At 39.4% G+C, this 6,766-nt stretch overlaps 1 long non-coding RNA gene across 1 annotated transcript; it reads left to right on the top strand.

The window, feature by feature from the left end:
• Window positions 1–1,184: 1,184 nt before the first annotated feature.
• On the top strand, window positions 1,185–3,166 carry LOC128093970 (uncharacterized). The gene is made up of 2 exons (XR_008212812.1): window positions 1,185–1,279; window positions 1,595–3,166. It is a non-coding gene; the product is annotated as an uncharacterized LOC128093970 (long non-coding RNA).
• The last annotated feature ends 3,600 nt before the right edge of the window (window positions 3,167–6,766 follow it).

Below are 6,766 nucleotides of genomic sequence, written 5' to 3'. Positions count from 1 at the left end.
TTAGATTTCATATGCTCTAGGAATTTCTCTTTGCATGCTTTTTCCTGCCCCAAGACAGCTCTCTCCATGAATGCTGAAGGCAGTTAGACTGGGGAGGGCAAAATTAAAAACCAGACCAAGTCTTTCTTGCTCTGCTGTGACTTGATATTTAAATCTGTGAATACAAAGGTGATTGCTAAGGGGTTGACAGCAGGAAGAGAAGTGTGGAAGTGCACGGACACATATCCTCAAATGTGCCCTCATTAGGAAGTCAGCAAGATGATAGGGAGGTGGAAAGAAGACTGTTAGGGTACCAGTGAAACAGAAACACAGCAGGTGGGGGTTGTGGCAACCTGGAGCTGGGAACAAGGCTGCAGGGAGGGAGGAAATGGGCAGAGCAAAGGAAATGGAAGCATTGTTAAGCTTTATCCTTTAGTGAGTGACTGGGGTCCAACACAAAAGGAGGATTAGCCTTTGTGGGGAGCAAGGTGTGAAGAAAGAGTAGGAGGGTGGTGTGTGAGGAGTTCAGAGACTGGGCGCTGGGAGCCTGTGGGAAGGTGCTTCTGCTTGCTTGTTTTCTTCTTGACACAGGAAGCAAAATCATCAGCCAAGAGGATTGGTGGGCAAGGGTTTGATTAGATGAAGGAAACTACAAAGTGTGGACCAGGAACATGGCAAATGAATGCCCATTGGGCATTTTTAGAGTCTATTTAGTTTGGTAATCACACATCCTAAGTGAGACAGCATAGTTGGTGAATTTTCCCAGGCACAGATGCCAGCAGGAACTTAACTAGAGTCATAGCATCTTTGGAGGTTCCTTGTCTCATAATGTCATGTCAGGGCTCCTCCTTTTTAAAAAATATATATTTTTAACTTAATTTATTTATATACTGTGGTGATATTGTGTTCCCCAAAATATTGTGCACCCTAATAAACTTATCTGGGGTCAGAGAACAGAACAGCCACTAGATATAGAGGCCAAAAAATGGTGGCACACACGCCTTTAATCCTATCACTTGGGAGAAGTAATGGGAGTTTAAAGCCACACTAGAAACAGCCAGGCATAGTGACTCATGCCTTTAATCCCAGGAAGGTGAGGTAGCTGTGGCTTGTTCTGCTTCTCTGATCTTCCAGCATTCACCCCAATCCCTGGCTCCAGGTTTGTTTTTATTAATAAGAACTTTTAAGATTCGTGCTACAATATACTTTTTTCTTCTCTGTTTTTACCCTACAGGTCCATTGTGCATATATTATGGCTTCTGGTTTAATGTTTTTATGGCATTCCTGAGTGTACAAACAAGTGAGTTTCTGTCTCTTGGGCTCTTTTCCTTCTCTTTGTTTTGTCCAATTACAACATGTTATTTTTGTTTTATCTTATTATATTTTATTTTATTATTATCCCATAGAAATCTGTTTGTTTTTTAATGAGAGACAGAAAGAGGGTAAATCTGGATGGAGGGGAGGAGGGGACGAGCTAGGAGGAGTAGAGGGAAGGGAAATCATAATCAAGATATATTATGTGAGGAAAAAAAGAGACTATTTCAATGAAATAGGTGGGGTACTTATGGACCACTGTCTATGTAGTTCCTGGTTTTCTCTGTTCCTACCACCTTAGGAACATCATATTTGTATTACTGCAAACGTTTCATCAGCTGTGTTCCTCTGCCGTCAGTCTTCTGGGACCTCACATTTATGCTGAACAGTTGCAGAATCGGTGTCTCCAGCTCAACCTCTCAGCCACCACTGTGTTACCTTGTGTATTACTCTTGCCCGACCTTAGTTCATTCTCAACGCTGAAGCCAACCTAAGTTAGTCAGTCTCACTTTTCTGCCTTCCCATCTTACCTCAGAGTAAAAGTCAAAGCCCTTCTACTTGTTTCCACCACGATCTGCGGCATGCTAAATGCGTTATCCTCCGCTGCCTCTCTAACAATTGTAGAACTGTCCATACAGTCAATCCAGTGCCAATAAAGTTTCCTTGAATCAAAGGACAGAGTCAGCAATTGGCTGACGGGGATTAGCCATAAAGTTCTTGGAGGACTTAGGAGGGTGGCTAGAGAGGACAGGAAGAGAGGAGAGAGGAGTTCTGGGGAATTTCTGGTGGTTTGGGGAAAATGTAGAGAGAGGATCAGCCAATCACTCTGCTTTCCTTGGATTTTTCAGGTCATTATCTCAATTTCTGATTCTCCAGATTTTATTATACTGGAACAAATCAGGTAACTGTTGCATCTGACAGCCGCATCTGGCGCCTGACAGGTGGCACTATTAAACCATGCCGAGGTGGTAAGCCCATCACGCCACCTCCACTGCTGCCGCAGCGGCCAGCGCTCTCTCCCTTCCCACAGGCCCTCCACACCTGTTTTTCTGTTTATCCCTTCAATTTTTCAACAGCAGCCTTCTGCTGCTGCCCGCCTCTGGACCCAATATGCCTCTGGGGTTAGTCACCCCACCACCAGCCAGTGCCCTCACTTCCTGCCATGTGGGCCTTCCTCCCCAGAATGCCAACAACCAGTTTGAAACCATCTTGTGGCTCAGGCTCTTACTGACGCTGCCACTGCTACAAGCTGCCAAGGGCCCGGGTGTGCCCAGTCTTGCAGTGGTAGCCAGTGGAGTAACGCCCAGTCAGCCACCCCTGCCAATGATGGTAGATAGGCATTGCTATCCCACGCTGCATCTCAGCCACATGAATTTCTCCTACTGGTTTCCTTATGTTAGCTCTTCAGACAGCCCATGGCACGTGAGCAGCCATGTTGATCTCCAGCCCAAGTGTGCAATTCGCACAGCTCAAGGCACCCCTCTACATACTCTACATGCAAGCAGCAGCAAGTGCCCACAGCCTGGCCCGTGCAGCACAGAAGCAACCCGCTGAAACAACACCTGCAACCTTGCTAATCTGGGTGCCTGGGCACTCCACTGCTACCCACCATAGTGCCACCAGTACTGTTGGCTACCCTCCTCCCCCTCCCCTGATCCCTGCACATTTTGACCTACGCTGTCAGCATCATCAGATATAGTAAGACACTTGGGTATTTTTAAACAGGGCATTAGCATATTAAAAGGTGTGTGGGGGGGAGTATTTCCCACGTTAAGAATTGGGAATATCACAATTCAGGGAGTTAGGACCCTGTTTACTGCTACTATGGATGGCTTGCAAATGGAAAAAAATAAATGATGGCATAAACAACTTAGCTGGGATTGACATAATGTCGATCATAATTATTATCAGTTTGGTAATTCATATTTTATCCTTAAAAAGTGGTTTCTTAACTGTGACAAATATGATATTTTGACTGATAAGATACAAGCTTTAGAAAGATTTACTATTAACAAGACACAAGCCTTAGAAAAACTTACTATTGATAAGATACAAACTTTAGAAAGACTTAGTACTGGTAGGGTACAAACCTTAGAGAAAATCTACTAATGAAAATTAAAAAAAAAATCTGACTGATAAGATACAAGCCTTAGAAGAACTTACTATTGATAAGATTCAAACTCTAGGAAGACTTTCTACTGATGAGATACAAGGCTTAGAAAGACCTACCAAAGAAGATAAGAAAAGTACTCAGACACAGAGGAATTTAGAACAGAACCTTCCACACCATTGCAGTATGAAGCTAAAGAGGACTGGCTTAAGGTTGCCAAACTTAATTTATACAGTTACCATACAGGAATGACCACAAGATTATAGGCACCCCCAAGGCTATGCAGAAATTAACTGGGATCCTGAATGTTAGATTTGAAGAAATTTAAGGAAGCAGTTATTTTATATGGTATGTATTCACACTTTGTGAAACAGATATTAAATTCATGGGCAATTCAGGATTATTCTTCAAGACCCTAAAATAAAGAATGCTGCTCAGAGAAATTGTAAAAGGTATTATCAAGAATGGTCACAGACTGTTCAGATTGTGCATGAGCAAGGCATAACAGCTGATGAGCTTCCAAAGGTATCAACAACCCTACCTTTAAAATGGCTGACTGACAAAGCTGTCTGGGTGGAACAGTGGCCTTTGGCATCAGAAAAATTACAGGCCCTAGAACAGCTGGTCCAGGAGCAGTTAAATGCTCAACATATTGAAAAATGTTCTAGTCTTTGGAATTCTCCTATATTTGTAATTAAAAAGAAATTTGGAAAATAGAGAATATGAACAGATTTAAGAGACATAAATAAGGTGATTCAACAAATGGGCTCTTCACAGCCTGGAATTCATTGCCTTTTTGTTACCTAAAGGATCCTCTATCATAGTGATTTATTTAAAAGACTGTTTTTTTACTACACCTTTACAAGAACAGGATGGAGAAAAATTTGCCTTTACTATCCAACAATGGCCATAACTGTTAATAAATGTGTGATTGCAGAATTAGCCTTTTCAGAACTCAAAGCAGTTGCTCACTGAAATCTTGAATGTGTATCTCTGGTATGGTATACAACTTTAATTTCCTAAACTCAGCAAAATGAAACACATCCATTTGCCAAATTTCACTTCTTTGAGCACCCTTAGGATTACTTCTTGTAGGTGGTGGGGCATTTCCTTATAATTTCCTTTGCTTGTTGCCAAGTGATAAAAAAAATCTTTCTTTAAATCCTTGCTATTAACATGGTGTTTCTGAAGAAATTCTGAGGTTTCTAGCACATTTCCTAACAACAGATGATCAACTTCATCATTACCTTGTGCTAGAGGCCCTATGGGATTTGATATGTGTTATATACAAGGGATGATTTCTATTTCTTATCATTTCTTGTAATTGAATATATAACAACATTGATTATGAATCATCTGGAATAAGTTCAGCAGTTCAATATGGAAAATAACTCTTTCTGCATATTGATAGTCAGTGTAAAGTTCTTCCACAAGGAATGTTAAACAGCCCCACCTTGTCTCAATGTTTTGTATGACAGTCATTGGAAATATTTGTAAACAGTTCCCTCAATCTATAATTTACTATTATATAAATGATACCTTACTAGCTGATTCAGACTCAGTTACCTTAGAAAAAATGTTTGAAGAAACAAAGAAAAGTTTGCCTTGTTGGGGAATACAAATTGCTCCTGAAAAAAATACAAAAAGGAGATGTTATCAATTACCTGGGATAGAAGATAGGTTTACAAAAAATTCAACTACAGAAAGTACAAATCAGGACATATCAATTATGAGCTCATCATGAGTTCAAAAATTGCTGGGAGATATTAACTGAGATAAGCCCACAATCGGATTACCAACTCATGAACTAAGTAATTCAAACCTTACAAGGTGAGAAGGACATAAATAGTCCAAGAAAATTATCATCTGAGGTTGAGAGAATTGGCTTTGATAGAACAGAAATTACAGGATGCACATGTGGATCTGTGGATCGCTTGGATCCAGAGCTTGATTTTATTCTGGTTATGCTACCCTCTATGCATTCTGCTACAGAAATTCCTATGCAGAGAGAAGATAATATTTTTAGAGTGGATATTTTTGTCACACAAACAGAGTAAAAAATTAAATGCCTATGTAGAAGAGATTTCTGAATTGACTCTGAAAGGAAAAGTGAGACTTCATCAATTGACAGGAATAGGCCCAGAAGAAATTGCAGTACCTTTAACTAACACTGAATTTGTTATTATGGGCAGAAAATGAACATTGGCAAAGAGTGTGCAGTAATTTTTTGGGAAAGATTAGCAACAAATATCCCCAAAGCAAAAGATTTCAGTTTATAGAGAGCCCTAATTGGACTCTTCCTCACATTGTACATGGAACACCAATTTCTGGAGCCCCTACATTCTATACTCATGCAAACAATGCAGGAAAGACAGGCTATACATCGGGAAATTTATGTAAAGTGGCTCAAAGTCCTTATGATTCTGCTCAAAAGGCAGAATTATATGATATTCTCATGATATCATTACATTTTCCAGAACTGGAAATCAAATATAGTCACTGACTATCAATATGCAGAAAGAGTTATTTTCCATATTGAACTGCTGAACTTATTCCAGATGATTCATAATCAATGTTGTTATATATTCAATTACAAGAAATGATAAGAAATAGAAATCATCCCTTGTATATAACACATATCAAATCCCATAGGGCCTCTAGCACAAGGTAATGATGAAGTTGATCATCTGTTGTTAGGAAATGTGCTAGAAACCTCAGAATTTCTTCAGAAACACCATGTTAATAGCAAGGATTTAAAGAAAGATTTTTTTTATCACTTGGCAACAAGCAAAGGAAATTATAAGGAAATGCCCCACCACCTACAAGAAGTAATCCTAAGGGTGCTCAAAGAAGTGAAATTTGGCAAATGGATGTGTTTCATTTTGCTGAGTTTAGGAAATTAAAGTTGTATACCATACCAGAGATACACATTCAAGATTTCAGTGAGCAACTGCTTTGAGTTCTGAAAAGGCTAATTCTGCAATCACACATTTATTAACAGTTATGGCCATTGTTGGAATGCCTATTCAAATTAAGACTGATAATGTTCCAACATATGTTTCTAGTAAAATGAAACAGTTTTTTGCATATTATAACATAATGCATATTGCAGGTATACCACACAATCCTACAAGATAAGAAGTTATAGAAAGATCTGATCATACTTTCAAAGATATGCTTAATAAACAGAAAGGGGTAATAAAGACCCCCAGAGATAGATAACACAACACTTTATTCATTTAAAAAATTTTAAATGCTAATGAAAAAGGAACAACAGCTGCAGAGAGACACTGGATAGTAGAAAAAAAAAACAGATGAATTAAATCAGGCTGTATATTTGAAGGATGTATTAACCTCAGAATG

Source organism: Peromyscus californicus, unplaced genomic scaffold (genome assembly GCF_007827085.1).
Source record: "Peromyscus californicus insignis strain IS unplaced genomic scaffold, ASM782708v3 Scaffold_4__1_contigs__length_199733344, whole genome shotgun sequence".
Classification (NCBI taxonomy): Eukaryota; Metazoa; Chordata; class Mammalia; order Rodentia; family Cricetidae; genus Peromyscus; species Peromyscus californicus.
The sequence above is the reverse complement of the archived record's forward strand: the minus strand, read 5'-3'. Positions and strand labels throughout refer to the sequence as shown.